Source organism: Ambystoma mexicanum, chromosome 10, assembly GCF_040938575.1.
Source record: "Ambystoma mexicanum isolate Mex_15411 chromosome 10, UKY_AmexF1_1, whole genome shotgun sequence".
NCBI classification, from domain to species: Eukaryota; Metazoa; Chordata; class Amphibia; order Caudata; family Ambystomatidae; genus Ambystoma; species Ambystoma mexicanum.
Genome location: NC_090932.1, coordinates 894,383,360 through 894,400,116, shown reverse-complemented (window position 1 = coordinate 894,400,116; position 16,757 = coordinate 894,383,360). Strand labels below are relative to the sequence as shown.

The 16,757-nt window shown below is 43.6% G+C and overlaps 2 protein-coding genes across 12 annotated transcripts in view; one reads left to right on the top strand and one right to left on the bottom strand.

Moving 5' to 3' along the window:
• MCF2L2 (MCF.2 cell line derived transforming sequence-like 2) overlaps nt 1-16,757 on the bottom strand; it is a 3,251,461-nt gene that overhangs the window by 1,655,903 nt on the left and 1,578,801 nt on the right. The window lies entirely within an intron of this gene.
• B3GNT5 (UDP-GlcNAc:betaGal beta-1,3-N-acetylglucosaminyltransferase 5) overlaps nt 3,384-16,757 on the top strand; it is a 108,278-nt gene continuing 94,904 nt past the window's right edge. Inside the window, exons 1-2 of one of the 3 annotated variants that reach the window (XM_069618649.1) lie at nt 3,469-3,669; nt 15,433-15,535. The gene's annotated coding sequence lies outside the window, so the exon portion shown is untranslated. Of the gene's footprint in view, nt 3,670-15,432; nt 15,536-16,757 lie in introns of all 3 variants that reach the window. The other 2 variants (XM_069618648.1, XM_069618650.1) reach the window with 2 other exon arrangements.

Below are 16,757 nucleotides of genomic sequence, written 5' to 3'. Positions count from 1 at the left end.
ATATCCCCATCACTTTTAAACTGTGGCCTCATCAATGCAAGATCTATTCCTGTACACGCCCTTCGACATCCATGATTTCATCACTACCCCAAATCTCGACCTCCTTGCAACCACTGAAACGTGGCTACGGGCTGCCTCAGGGCATGCCCTGTCGATTGCAATCCCCCCAGGTTTCACGATCTTCTGCTGTGACAGATCTAATGCCAGGGTTGGAGGAGTAGCACTCATAGCAAAAGACTCCCTAGCCCTCTCAGTCTCCCAACACCATTACCCTCCATACCATCTACCATCCCCCAAGCTTGGTATCCTCCTTCGAAGAGAACCTCATACACACTATGGGTACTAATATTAAATCTACCCTCAAAATGATTCTTTCAGGAGACTTCAACATAGGATACAACAACCCCTCAGATCTAGCTGCAATCCTCACTCGCCAGTTCGCTGGCGGCACTAGGTTTTCAACAAACTGTTACCTCCCCTACGCGCAATAAAGGACGCATCCTGGACTGGATTGCTGACCTAAACTGCCAGGTCAACATCCTCACAAACAAACCTTGTCCATGATCGGACCATAACTTTGTGTAACTTTGTGTACTTTACCATCTCGCCTTCAGCTCACTCTACTCCAATTGCCATCCCTTTGCCCCTACCGTAGCTCGCAGCTCTAAGATTATCACCAAAGAGCGTATCGCCCGCCTGATTAATGCTCTTACTGGAGCCACTGTTTGCTACAGACCCTAACACACTTGCTGACCTGTACCCCAAGACTTTGATGTAGGCCGCTAACACTATTGCATCACTCAAACCACGCAAACTCAAACCATCTGCACACAGGAACTCATAATTTACTCCTGAAATGCAAATACTTTGCTGACTGGAAAAAAATTACTCTCGGAAGCCAAGAAACTATTATTCTCCCTTGCTGCCAAACACTATAAAAAATCTATCCAATCCGCCAAAGACACTACCTATAATGCCTGCATTACCAATGCAAAATCCAGCACACGAGTTGTTCATCATCCTACGGGAATTAGAAACCCCCACTAGCTCCCAAGTCACCATCTTAAAAGACGACGCCTGGTGCACCAATATTCAGAACGCTATGCTCTCCAAAATTCAAACTCTACACAGAATAATCCATACTAAGCAAGCCTTGCTTATGCTCATGCCATCTTCCACAATAGTTAGTACTACCCCCCTTTTGCCCAAAAGTTCTACCGATGTTCCACTTCACTGACGTCTCAGAAGCCGATGTTAAATCGATTTTAAAAGGCCTTAAACATTCTCATTGTAAAGGCGACATCTGCCCTGCAAGCCTCATCAAAGATTGTGCTGAGATAAGAATCCTGGGTTCTCCCTCTGATCAAAAAACCCTTGCTGGACCCCATGATTCCCACCAACTACCGCTCAATCACTACCTTTCTCTTTTTATTAAAAATTCAAGACCGAGCAGCCTATCAGCAAATCCAAAATTATCTGGAAGCAAACCACATCCTAGGCCTGTGCCAGTCGGGTTTCTTCCCGAGCCATGGGACTGAATCAGTGCTACTTGATCTAAAAATTAAGATTGATGAGATTAGGGTCAATGGAAAGCCTGCACTATTGATACTCCTAGACTTGTCTGCTGCCTTTGACTTGGTGGACCACAAAATCCTAGAAGTTTGATCCACAATACTTCTCCTTTAATATTGATGGCATCACTATACCAGCTTCACTTTCTGTGAAAACTCTAGGAGTGTACCTGGATGATGCCATGACGGCAAGTAAGTGCTATGCCTCCTCAGCCGCCTACACAACAAAATTGATACATTCAGCTAGACTCTTTCTCTCCCCAGATAGTTACCTTACCATAGCAGGGGGCATCCCATCGCCGCGCTTCCCCCTCCTCCCGCACCCTGTCCCTGACCGGCCTGCCCGGCCACCCCCCCTCCCCCACCTGTACCCGGCAGCGATGCAATTACTGGAATAACAACATAACACAATTTTAGAGTTGGAAATCTTAATGCCACAGCAGCTTTATTTGCATAAAGTCAAGGAGTTATCTTACAGGTGATCCGTGAATTCACCACACCACAGGTTCTTCTACGCGGTGTGTGGCTTCATAGGTATGCCCACCTCCTCCCCCCACCGTTTGCGTCTGGTTGACGCTTCTGGTTGAGCCCGGCCCTTGCTGCCAGCTTCTCTCTACCCATGGCTATTTGCTATTTTGCTTTCAGAAAGATGCAGGTTATACAAAGTAACACACTGAGAGCAGCCTTGAACATTCCCAAATTGGAGCATATCACAGCAGCAAAAGCCCACTTGCTCCTTGTTTGTGAGCGGATTATCTTTAAAACATTCTCCATCACGCACAGATGCCTTTCCAAAGATGCCCAACCCTACCTTGCACAAACATTCGCGAAAGCGGTCTTCTCTAGACCTACGAGGGCCGCCTACTCTCATTGTCTCACCCAACCTAAAAACTAGCCAAAGAGGGAGGCTCCAGCTTCCCTGCCATTGCTGCCAAGCATTGGAACCTTCTCCCTCCTTCCATGAGAGCTGAGCATTCCTACTGGACCTTCCTCAGTCGCTAAAAACACTTCTGTTTACCTAACTGCCTGCTGTCTAATGTTTGCCTCGACACACGGACAATGGCAGCCTCTTTACTTGGAATGTACAACTATGATATGTTATATAATGCAGTATGCCCGACGTGTAAATGGTCTTGTAACAGGGCCTTGATACCTTCGGGCCTAGCGCTTTATAAATGTAAAAATAAATAAATAATATGACTGGACATGCAGAGAATTGGCTGGTACACTTGGATGCCAGGATTAAGGAGCCTGGTGCAGCCTCCTCTTTTATACGCTAGATGACAGATGTAAGGTTTGATCAAAACACATACTTCCATCTTGCACTTGTGCAATGCATGGTGTGTCCCTGCAGCAGCATGATCACATGCACATTTGGCTTGCTTGGTGGGGCAGGCCTGCCCACCATGTGGCGCGTCCCGGGCTTTTTTTTGCCGAGCTTTGGGGCAGAGGAGTCGCAGCATGACTCGCGGGGGAAGGGGGATGGGGGCGGGGTCCGACAGTTTATGTTAAGCCACGCCACTGAGAGTGGATAGACCTTTTGCTGTATAAATCTTTATTTATCCACATTTATTTGAGGCGGGTTTAACTACCAGTAAAGTTTACCATCAAATAATCTGGAACTGCCACCGAAGCCTGTCCACAAGGCAAAAAACAGCAAATATATTTTTAGATTGTATTCGTGTATAATTGCAAGTTATTTTTAAAATCAATTGGTTTGTATATATTGGCTTCGAAGATTGACGAGTAACTGACGCTGTTTTCTGGGGAGTTGTGGATAAGTGAAACCTTGCAGGGTTGTGACATTGGGTCACTCTACAGCTTCCTGACAACCTCTTCTCGTAGCTGATTGGCTGCAGGCCTTGCACACAGAAACACCAGATGCTTCAAATCGGCCAGACCAGCTTCCACTCCTGCCAGAGTGAGTCTGAATCATCGCGCGGAGCGCGGCGGGAGTTGCAGTGCAGGAGGAGCCCATGCAATGTGTAACGAATTGGCAGGGAACGGGCGGACCTGAACCCGCTTGCCACCATATATTACCCCCCTAAGGTTTTGGCGGAATGTATTTGAAACTGAACGGAATGTTGAGCTCTTGCTGGTAAGTGTAAACTGCTGTGGTTGTAGCTGGCCGTGTGCCACTGTCTTGGGCATGATTCGTATTTTAGAAGTTTATGCAGACGTAAAGCAGTTCGAAAAAGGGCGTGACGGCAACGTGGATCGTGTATAACCTCTTCGTTTGTTTTTCATAGACTCGAGTCACTTCGTTACGGAGGTGTTTGAATAAAGCACACGTTTTCCTCCTACACGGTGATTTCAGGTTTCGATTTAAAAACGGAAACTATTAGATTATCGATACCCCGAATTGACTGGTATTGTTTAAATTACCAAAATAAAAATTGGGTTACCCAATAGTCTGATCGCTGTGGAAACTTTCTTGTAGTTCTCCATGATTTCGAATTAAGAATACATTGCAGCGTAAACTGAGTAAAAGACGTCTGTTAAGGTAAATATACTTTTCAAAGCCGGTAGTTTTTATGCGAAGCCCATCATCAAGTACGTGCCTTTACTACTTGTCGGACACGAGTGTGTTAGCCAGGCTTTAGATATGTATTGCCGATGTTTCCTCGGAAGGTGACAGAATTCTCGATGCGATGTAACTGGTCTAGCCAGAATAACTGGAGTCATTACGTTCTGTTCTTAACTCCGACTAAGACTATCCAGTCGCGGTGGCCAAAGAGCAAATGGACTGTCCTCAAAAGAGACAAAAGCACGCTTGCTGATATAGATTGCATTTTTACCTAAGGAGACACTGTTGGATTGTACCTCGTTTGTCACATATACTTCACTATATTGTCCTTTTTTAATGTGTATTGCTGAATATGCCGTTCTGGTTTTCCCAACGGTAAAATGTAGAATGCATCCTCTATTTGAACTGGCTGTGGGTTTAAAACGTAAATGGGTCCTGCTGCTAAAACTTATACTTATAGCTAGAGGTTGTGGACTTCTCAAAAATAGATCGATGTTAAGGTGGTGTTTAAAATGTCTCCTCCCTTCCCTGATATTCTGATCTTGTCGGGCGGGTGCAGTAGGAGCTTCAGCAGGGGGCGTACTTCCGTTTGGACTGTACAAACGGTAAACCCGTATCTCGCTTTCCTGTGTTCAAAATCTCATGGGATATTAACAATATGTTGGTTTGTGTTCGTGCCTCCATGTTATTAATTTACAATCCGATATTAGAGCTTCGAAGTGGACGGGCCGGTGGAAAACGGTAGTTTACCCCACTCTCTGTGCCTCTGGAAAGTGGGCGGGGCAGGGCTCGCAATGGACAGTTCCCATGTGTGGCCTTGTAGTAGAGGAACAGACCAGCTTGTCCAATAACCTCATCCGTTTTCTATTGCTTAGTCTGCTTGAGCAGACCTTACTGCCTGACGTTTCGTACGGCAGTCATGTGACTTATGTTGTAGGTTCGAAAAATGTGTTGGAGGACATGACTTGTTCTCTTGCAATTTTAAAATAAACGTTTACAAAAAACATTTGATAGATATCAAAACAATTGATGATAATCATAAAACGTTTCATCAAGGTTTGAGTTATTGTAGGCCTAACTGAGTACCAACAAGGCAAACACGAAAAAACAAGGGCAACGGGGGATGAGGTTAAATATTATAACAATGACAACTTTATACTGCCACGAGTAAGCATGATTTTTTTTGTTTTTTTTTCAATTCCATGCATAGAGCCAATGTAATTCCACCAAAACATTTACAATTTGGATTCTTAGACTAAGGTTGTATCATGTAAATAATCCCTAGCTGTTGATCTGTGTGGGTGGCCTATTAAGTAGCAATGGTTCCTTTCCAATGAAATGTGGCGAACTTTGGCCAATATCACTTATTGCCAGTCTTGGATAGCAACATGATCACAATAGGGGGAAAAATCCATTTTATTCTTGGGCCCCTCCCAAGTCAGTTTAGAAATGTATGTCGCCATTCAAGATACTGTTATAGAAGTGAGGGGCTAAATTGTACTTAAAGACAACGGCAAACGAAACTGGTAAAATCCCACCTACTTACGCAAACGTTTTGTGTGTTAAAAAAAATACATACAAAAAACCTGCTTCTTGAAATGAAACTCGGGGTTTCCAGTAAATGGTATCCAGCTGTAAATTCTGGGCTATATTTAGTGAAGATGTAGGCAGGATTAGGCATAATTCTCAAGGATTATTGTGTCAACTGATCACAACAGTGACATTAACAAATATATGGAAATCCCACCACCACTAGACCACTCGCAACTTTAAACACCTGAATCCAACATTTGGGATCTCTAGTAACCAAGTTTTCTCAAGCATAGTTGTCTCCTACATGCTATAACAATACATTCAGCTAAACTGTTGAATTTAGCATTCCAAAAAATTACTTTGACCACTGCCATTTGACGCAGCATCTCTTTATGGGTGGAAGCTTAGTCCTTGTTCCCCTGGTGATGCTTTTCACTCTCCTTCTCTCGAGCTCTTGTAAAAATCTTGTTTGATTATACACAAGTAAAAAAAAAAAAAAATACATTTAAGTATGAGTAAAGATTTATTCATACTTTTTGGCTCAATTTTTGGAGGTGTGGAAGTGGAGCATGTTTCTTAGACATTAATCATATTTAGAGCTTCCTCTCCACAATGCATGCATCTTGTATGCCTTTACCATTTTAACTTTATTAAGTATAACGCTCATCTACGACCTCTAAAGCATGGCCTGCTTTCATACCCTCTGTATGGTGGACTAGAATATGCATTGTATTGGTAGTGTTTAACTACTGACTTATTTTTTTTCTATGTAAGTTTATGGACATATACAAAGGTTCATTGGGTCAGCATGCGTTATTAGCCTAAGATTCTGTGTTTAACACAGGGTGCCTCACCACCTCAAATGTAGCTCATAGGTGTTTTCATCTTTTACCCCACTTAGTTTCTTGGTCCTCCATTTTTATTTTCTCAATTTATGAAATTAACTGATCAATGGAACTCCTGTTTAACTGCCTGTTTATCTGATGGCCGTACATCTCTGTATAACACAAACATTGGCCCACCATTGAGCTTTTTTAATTCTTTAGGCTGCTTAAGTAGATACTCTGAAGTAGGGTATCATAGCCAGATATCTCTTGTTACTTGTCAGGTATGAAACGACAATATACACACAAAGGGTGACAAATATTCAATACATGATTTGTATCATTTGCAAAATTACAAAATCTAATTACACTTGTTATCACAAAATTGTCTTAACAGTAAACATTGTAACAATACATGCATATACAAAAAAACAGGGGACAGTGGGCAAATAGACTTAATCTTCATCAAGTATGCCTTGATAAAAGATTAATCCCATAAATAGATGGAAAACAAAGGTTCAAAAGGGAAATACAAAAACAGGGCAGGAAAAAATAATCCAATGTATTAACAGAGAAGATGCCAATATATCAATTGCTTTGTTCTTCAATCAGTCTCTTACACAGATGGCCTGTGTATTTTCTTTCCGTTCACATTCCTTCATTCAGGGTTTGTTTCAGAATACACAGGATATTTTGTTTTTATAAATTTAATTTCTTTAAAGAAAGAGGTCTGCCAACGTGTGGGTTCCATGTATGTATCCACCGGATGCTTTGAACGGATCCTCCGTGTTGATCCAGAACCCCAAATTCAACACGTTTCGGTTGTCAATGTATCCGTCTACCTTCTTCAGGGCATGTTCATGGACCCTGCAGAGATTTATATGTATATATTTAGTGCCATACCCACAGCAGGTTCTCATATATTAGTGTAGAGCCATAGTAACCCCCCTACATTACTTAACCTATATAGAATTAGGTATCTGCTGCCATCCTGGAGGACCCACTGTGACAGTGGGGCCGACACTTCAACGATCAAACTGTTGCTGCCAATATAGTGGCGTTATTATAGTCTGTTCTGTGTGATCTCCTAGATTCATAAGGTGGGAGACCACTTAAATCTGTAAACACGTTAATGGGGAAGCCAGTGAGTGGAAAGGTACTTCTTCTCGGGTGCTACTCCTACACCAGGGAGTGGGGTAACAAACTTGCCTAGGGTAGGTGGATGGACAGTCTCACTGGCGTTACCGGTACAATATTTGGGTCAGTGTGTCCATGGTTTAGTGCACCGGGGTGTCGGGTAGGTGAAAACATACTTGTGTGCTGATGCATATATAGCGTGCTAATTCCAGAGCATAAAGGTTGAGTAGTGGTATTGATAGACAAAACACTTTACCCTTGCTCAAAGTGAGCGGAATCCCTGCCATCTTGGAAGCCATCGTTTATTCTAGTGCAATGAGTCACTAATCTGGATCATAGCTGCTAGATAAATAGATGTATCTGAATAATTATAAATGCAAGGTACTCATCTTGCCTCTTTAATATCATAAAGCCTTTGTGAGGCAGGTCAAAGGTACATGGAATGGCCCGACCTGAATCCGTAGAACAAGTGCGGGTCCATAATGGCTATGGAGTTGAACCAGCATCTGCCTTTGGATACCAGTATGAAATTTCTATTGGTTCCAATTATGATCAAGCTTGCCTACGTCACGTTTTTCAGAGGAAATTCAAATTTGTTTGTCATGACAACCTGCTTCTTGATACAATGACAGTAAAGTCCCAGTGAGCTTTGTAAGTAGCACACAGTGACGTAATGAGATGAAAGCGAGCAACATATGTTGCCCATATGGGATTGCCTGAGCTCCATTAGTCCACAAGTCTTGCAAACCCGGTTGGGTGCTTTGAGTCACGCAGCATGGCTCCATCCCTTCTGGTGCAGTCATGGTTGTATACATGTACGCTCGGTGTAGCGGGCCGAGATGTGGCCTTTGTCCCAAGTGCGATTCCCAATAGGAGAGATTGCAAAGGTTCATTGCATCAGTATGTGTTAAGCCCAAGGTTCTGTGCTCGACACAGGGTGCCTCACCACCTCAAATGTAGCTCCTGGGTGTTATCTTGCTACCCCACCTAGTTTCTTGATTTCATTTTCTCCATTTATGAAATTTTGATCAAAGAAACTCCTACTGTTTCACTGCCTGTTTTTCTGATGGATCATACATCTCTGAACTGTCGGTCATGTCATGTTTCCACAATGTTACACTGAAAAACAAACAAAAAAAATCGCCTTTCAGTATTTTACAATTAGTCGAGAGAAGCGGGCAGGAGTAGTCTCATAAAGTCGGCATGAACATGGTTTCTGCTGTCTCACCTGTAACTTGAACACCTGTGGAGGTATTTTGCAGAATATACACCTTGAAACACTGTTAATTGGTATTGAAGCCTCCTGGCTAAGGGAGCAGTTCTGTGAAACCTGAACTGCGTCTCAGCCTCTCTTCTTACAGACAGAGCAAATTATGCTTTTTTGCTTAGGCCCCCCCGCCCCCGCTTCTGTTTTAGTTGCTATGCTCTGTCCTTGGCTTTTGATGCATAAATCAGAATTGTTTGAACATCAGTAGTTGATTAACAATGTATTCATCCCATCATTGAAACATTATAATTCATGAAATTAATGCACAGCCCCCCCATCAGTGTCCAGATCAGTATCAATACACCATATGAAGAGCATGGAATCACGAAGTTGAGTCTGTAGGGTAGTAAGGACGCTGCATACCCCAAATTCCATACAATTTGTGAGAATTCCTTAATGATGCTTGTGTGACCGATGTTGAGCAAACTGTAGAAAAAAATGTAGTGTAGGCACACAACGGGTACCCACATTTTCCATAATGTAAAGGGTCTACAGTACCATAGGAGGCCACTGTTCAGAAGAGTACACTCATCCCTCAAATAGAGAATATTTGAATTTGTTAAATCCAAAGGATTTCATCAGGGGCATGACTGGCATGATTTTGCAAGGAATGGGGATATGAGAAGGTAGACCACAACGGAAGAACTGGGGTTACAGCTGTGATGGGGAATACTAGTACTTGTATTGAAATAGCAGCGACCCCTGTGTTCCATCGCCAACAGGAGTCAAACTGAGAAACCATCGATCCAGCTAAAAGAAAGCCCCCTGCAAATGGCATCATGGAACACCAGAGGCTACCGACACCTAACTAGACCTAGTGAGGTAAATTTGGGTTCTTTTGACATCATTTGTTTACAGGAAACCTGGCTCCTGGACACACCATCTTTAGACTGATTTGAAATCGAAGTTTCACCGGCAACAAGGTCTATTGTGGGCCGACCTTCAGCCGTTTTACTGACTGCTATTTGCTTGGGCTCAGGGATCACCCCAAAAGGAAAAATCGCAAAGGGTTATAGTATGCTTACCACACTAACCACATGGGTCCACCGAGACTCTTGGGCAAATGCAGAACTGGCTATAATCAACTTGTACTGGAACCCGGAGAGAACAATAATCAAAGATTTTTGCAATTCCATAGCCAACACCATCGACGAAATTACAGTCGACCGGAATGTCACAAATATAATATGCGGAGACTTGAGCACAAAAATGTGCCATCAATACAACAGATGGCCAAGACCACATTGCGCGCCTCTGGTGAATGAAAGAGGCCGAGCATGGTCAAACTTAATGAGTCAAGAAAGCTCTACAACGTGGCATCACTTCAAGACCGTGGATGCCAAATCCCAACCTGGGAAAGGTCGGGTTCATTTGCCACCTTGGATTACATATACATTACGAAAGGCTTGATCCCGCACTTAACTTCACAGTGCTAAAAACCACCAAAAGTGACCACAACCTTCTCCAGATGTCGTGGGGTGGAGTGTCGCAGAAAATACTTCATTATTTACACAACATTGAGTCTAACAAGCAACAAAACAGACTTTGGTTATCATCCGAAAATGGATCCTTCCAGGCCAACCTAAGGAAGAAACATGGTTTAACAAGTAGAGGCTCGACAGAAGTAAGACCCGAATACATGTCCTTACCAGCTACACACAAAGTGAGTTTTACTGACAAGACACAAAACCAGCCAAATCACACCCACACGTTTAATCATACAGTGGTTGAAAAGCGACAAGAGGTGAGAAAGCGAAAAAAATCGGCAATAAAAACGGGAACTAGAGAATCTTGGACCGCATACCACACGGGCGAAAGGCTCTACAAAGCATGCCTAAGGCAACAGCGGCAGACAATGTACCAGAACGATGCTGAAGCCATGCTAAACACCTGGGCATCGAGGAACACTAGAGATTTCTGGACGCTTCTCAAGACCATAAATGGTCAAAATGCTCCTCTGCTCTCAAATTCCGTACCAGAACAAAATTGGATATCACTTTTTACGGAGCTCTACCGGCGACCCCCAACTTCAGCCCCACAGACGTTCCCTTTGACCGTTGAACCGTGGATCAACTTGACTAGCGTAAAGGACATCTCTAGAGTAATTTTCAACTTCAAGGGCCCTGGGACCCGACGGGCTGACTAATCTGGATCTCAAAAAGCACCCGAACGAGTGGGCTTACGCAATCGGTGAACTATTCAAATATTGCCATAAGCAGAAACAAATTCCGAAAAATTAGACAGAAGCAGTCCTGGTCCCGATTTTTCAAAAAAGGGGACAGAAGCTGCCCGGCAAACTATAGACCTATAGTGTTACTTGACATTATCGGTAAGATCTTCGCATCCCATCTGCTGATCCACTTTAAAGAATGGGCCATGAGCTCGCCGGCAGCGGACATCTTCCAAACTGGCTTCCTAAAGGGCGCAGGTACAATGATAAACCTCTTAATCCTTAACATCATCGAAGTGAAGAGAGGCGCGCCCAAGGTCTTCATGGCGATGGTGGACCTTTCACAAGCGGTTGATACGGTGGACCGAAACAAACTATGGTCAAAATTAACATCCTGGAACTGCCCTGGCCCAGCCGATAATGGCTCTCCATGCATCAACATCTCTGCGGGTGTGCCTAAGTCGGCAAGGGATCCTTTCAGAGCAGATCCACACAGAGCGAGGAGTAAAACAGGACTGTCCTTTTGGCTCCTGCCCTAGAGATTTTTAGGAATCTGAAAAAAGTGTGATCCTTCCCGCCCAAAGTTAGAGCCAGCAAAGTGTCAAGACTGTGGTATGCTGACGACCTGATTCTCATGGACCAGACGGCAATGGGTCTATAAGACAATTAACCAACCTGCATACATGGAAAGTAACAACCTACAAATCAATAAAACAAAAATCAAAATTCTGGTATTTTCTAAAATACTGAACAAACGCCAATCCAACATTTCTTGGTTTCTTGAAAAGTTGAAAATCGAAGTGGTAAACAAATACAAATAAATACCTGGGAGTTATGCTTGATAACACATTGAAAGAAAACTCTCTTTGGGTAAAAATGAGAATCTAACTGCTCAAACACGGGCAGTGGACAAAAGATTCGGGAAGTTTTTTATGGATTCCAGCCCTCCAGTTCTATAAATCGAAAGTAGTCCCAGAAATAACCTACGGGATGGCGGCAAACTTAAACCTGCCGGCTGAGCTCTGGATCCAGTTGGAAGGATTCTTATTGAAATCGGTGTTGGGTTTGCCCAAATCAGCTCCATACGGTGTGACCTTGGCCTACCAACCTTCGCCTCTGTGGTGACCCAAGTGCTACACAACTTTACAGAAAAATTCTGTTGCCAAATTCACTTCCTATTTTTCAGGTCGTAGCCCTGGAAATCAACAAAGGGTCCTGCAAACCCCTAACTGACTGGGTCAAAAAACTCCAAATCAAACTAGAAGTGGCTTGTAACGAAGAAACCCTTATCACAAACCCAGCTCGAGTAAGACCAAACTGGAACAACAAGACTGGATCAACACAAACGACAAAATCCAGTTCTACAAATCCCTAAAGCACCTCCCTCCATCTCACAATCAGTTAAAGGTGCCCATAAAGTACTGTGAAAAAATTCCCAGAGAAAGAACGAAGAAAAACCTTTTTATGCGTACTTGTCTAAACTTGCTTCACACTAGGGAAATTCTGGCCACTAGAGCACTTTTGCCTGTATCAAACTGCCGGTTGTGTGGAGTTTTGGAACAAGTTGAAACACTACGCCACCTTCTCATGACGTGCCCAGCTTTAACACACGAAAGACAAGCTTACATGACACCACTTATCGCACAGCCGTCAATAATGGAAGAAGAAACATGCTGGTTTCGGCTGATAGCAGGTGACTCCGCCAGATGGTCCAGGACGGCAGCCAAACTCCTGACAGTGGCCCTAAAAAAATAAGCCAACGCGACAGACCTCAGTGAGTCCACTGCCGTCTTCCTGCCTGGGCCCCCACAAATTACAGAATCTTACATACCCTACGAACCGACTTGATCAAAAGTGGTGTCTTAATGTAGCTTAAACAGTAAAATACCTCACCAACGCAGAAACTTTCTTTTTGTAAAAACCAACAAGGTTAAAAACGAAATAAAAAAATAAAGTACTTGTATTGAGTATTGGGTTCCAATGCTATTTAACATCTTTGCTTAAACCTGTCAAAGGCAGTGCAGAGTCGGTTGACTATTTGAATTTTGTTTTAAAGGCTACAAAGACTTTGAAATCTCCCATGCCCCCAGCTTGGACAAAGGACCCCACTTTCTGTCTAGTGAGCGGACAGAAAGGGGAGGGGGGGGCGATTTCACAACTTAGGAGGGGGGAGTCTCACAACTTAGGTTTAGGACTGCATGGTGGGTGACAAGCTCGAACAGAATGTAGAAAACGAGTGAGCAGGAACGGGACTTGCTAGAATTAAGTGGTTAGTGTAAATATGGGCCATTTTCATCTAATGGAGGGCAACACAAGTTTTAACCAGTAAAAAGACCTTTGTGACTGCTGTGACTATTAACTCTGGAGTCCAAACTTCCAATAAGTTGTGTACAAATCACAATAGTGTAGGGAAGAGCTGGCAAGTCTGTCAGAAAATCGTATTGTGTGATGACGAGGGAGAAATTGCATTTAAAAACCCAAGCAAGCCCCTATGTTACGCAAGCAAATTTTATATTCTAATGAATGATTTTAGTTTATTCCCATATATTGTAGGATTTTACGGTATTTAATGAATTTCATTTTATTGTAATTTGTACTTTGTGAATTATATTTCCAAAAGAAAGATTTGAACTACATAAGCTTAACTTCCGTACTGGAGGGGGAGCTTATTCTAGCAACAATGGTGCTTTGAGACTTGGATCAAGATATTAGACTTGTTACTCTTGAGCTTCACCACACTTTTGACAAACCAGAACCACTTTCAGGTAGGAGTAGTGCGACATAATTTGCAAACAAAACAATAAGTGGAGAATTAAAGTCATATAATCCTTATGTAACGTATAGTAGCCAATGGAGAGTGCACACAAATGGACTAAAATATTTTGGTAATCCTTACTCATATGCACCTAGTTATTCATGCAAATGAAGATGCCTCTTGTGATGAAATGACTGCTCTGCAGGAATAGAGGCTAAACCGCCTATTTGGGCCCCACACTGCAACCAAACGAGCAATGAACCCAATCTTAGCTACGTGACCATTACTCGTCTAACTTTTCCGGTAGGACAGGCTTGTTCTTCAGGAGGGGTGTGACCTAACCCCAACAATGGCTCTAAATAAAAAAGGTCATAGTTCTTCAAAACCAGACTTTTAATCAAAACATAAAATGTATTCTACTTAACTAGCAAAAACCCACCCAGTTAAAGGAAACCCAGAAATGCTGACTATTGTAGAATGGCACTCTGTGTAGATGAGCAGGGGTGTTCAGGCACTTAGCACAATGTTCAAGAATTTCTTGTAAGAAAAGGGAGCAGGCATTGATGTCCCGATTGTCTCAAAGAAGGACCAGGGCCTCTTCACAGTATCAATCCAACCTTCTGGGAATTTTTTGAGGTGGGGGTTCAGCATCGGGTTGGCGAGTTGGTCAACTGGGTCCAACACTCAATGCGGCACCTGTATGTGGTACGAAGCAGCTTGGTACAGGCATGCGTCTGCCCATGCTGGTTTAGCTCAGAAGCAGTTCAATGTAGTAATCTGGGCCCACAGCTCTTTCTTGGCGTGTGTTCCTGGAAGGATCTATCCAGGGACAAGGCGAGTCTTTGTGTTTTGCATTGCCATTTCAGGGACCTTGACTGTCGCCTACACGTGAGCCTTGACCCCACGTGAACAGGAGCCTGGTTCCAGTGCAGCCAGTAGAATCCTTAGTCCAGCAGCAGCCACACTCCTTGTTGCCTGACGCTGGTTGATGGGGAAGGGACTTGGGGAAGGGGGGGGGGGTCAGAGCTCTGCTAGATCTTCTGAATTCACCTTCATGTCAAAGGACTATAGAGTGGACTGCCCTCCTGATAAAAATTGGAATATTAATCTGTCTCTTGGATAAATCAAACAGTGTGCCTCTCCCTTTTTCAAAACAAAATGACACAGGTTTGGTCCAAGGCAAGCCTGCTGCAAGGAGTCAAATTCCTTTTGTAACCAGTGCGATTTGTCTACCAACATCACAGCCAGAGTACCTGGTCTACAGGAATTGGACTGGAAAAAGGAAGCTCCCTTACAGAATAGAAACCAAGATGTTTGGGCCCTTCAGGCCTACCTTCCGTCTCTGGCTACTCTAACTCTGCCTATTCCTATGGCTGCTTACTTCAGCTGGACTCCAGTGATCAGCTCTCTGTAAGGCTGGCAAGTCACTCAGGCCTATCCTATAAAGTCAGAACCCCACCCAACCCCATGGGGCCAAGGGTGCCAGGCAGCTGCCATACCTTGACTAAAGTTAACCTGGCGCCTGTTTTTCAGAGATCAGTAGTTTAATTCTTTCCCATGACATTTCTACTTTGACAACATGTTAAACAAACGAAGTCCAGTGTTATACACAACTCGTAACATTATTTTTATTCCTTCTCTTGACCAGGGCAGGTCTCTCTTGACGAGGGCATGGTGGAAAGCTGGATCACTCTCAAAAGTTGATGCCTGAGGTGCGCGACTGTTGGATTGAGCAGAGTAACCCTGTCAAGGTATACAGTGAACGCGGGCTACTTCCGGCCAGAGTTGTGTATATGTTGGCTAAAGAATTGCACAGTGTACACACACCCCTTAACTCTCTACAGACTTCCAATTAGTTCCATGTCTCAGCGTCTCCTCAAATCTTATTAATATCCATTCCTTTCCTGGGGGCTTCTCAACACACGTATTTGACCCTCTTTAGTGACCACTTTCGTTATTCCTTGACACGCAAAGGACAGTTTTGCTGTCTTTAACTAATTGGGTTCTCCCCTAACCAGTAGTTAAGGTAAGCACCAGAGAAAATCCTAAATGGGACTACTGTAAGGGACTTGTTACTACTCCCCAGAAAATGTTTTATTGTTATTTTAACCCGCCCCGTCCAACCCTCCCCGTCCCCCCCCCCCCTCCCCCCCTCACAGAAAGCTCCAGCAGCTTCCTTGTCCATTCAGCAGTACTTAGTCATTGGTGCAGTATCGGTGTGTTGACCAGTCACGAAATAAGTTACTCAAAGGCTCTCTCCCAAGGGTTTCGTACTGTCATCTACAGTGGAGCACTTCCCTCACCACAGTTCTGGACCACACAGATAATAAGCATGACATCACAACAGGAACTAAAGTGTGACGAGTCTAACCCCCGCTGTACCAGGCAGTCTTGTCTATTCCCTATTAACTCCTAGTACAAAACCAATGACTCAATCCTGTTATCATCTTACATAAAACCCACTTAAATTCACAGAATCCTAGATAAAGATAGATATAAGCTAATAAAAAAAAAAAAAGGAAACCACAAGGTAGTCGTCAACGTAGACCAAATTACTCACAAAGGTTGTCTGACTAGGTTCATCCACTTGGAATCCAATAGCAGCACTGTATGTCTTTGAAGTCAAAGAGGGACATTCCATCATAAGATGTTTGACCTTCAGCACACCTTGCTCGCCACATAATCTGCAAAGCCCTAAACGCAAACCACGTTAATTTTACATCGTAGGGTCAGACATCATATTTACTGGACTCGGTCTGTTGCTGCCTCTCCCTGCCTTTTTTTGTTTCCAGTAACCCTCGCCACTCTGGATTGGGAAATCTGAATTGTCTTTGGTGTCCCAGAATTATTATGCAAATTAATGAGGGGTTCCTGGGAGTCCCTCTGCCAGACATTGCTCACTATTCTTAGAGGCACAGCTACACCCTACTGATGAGGTTCAACCAGACCGAAACACATGTCTGGGGTGCTGCT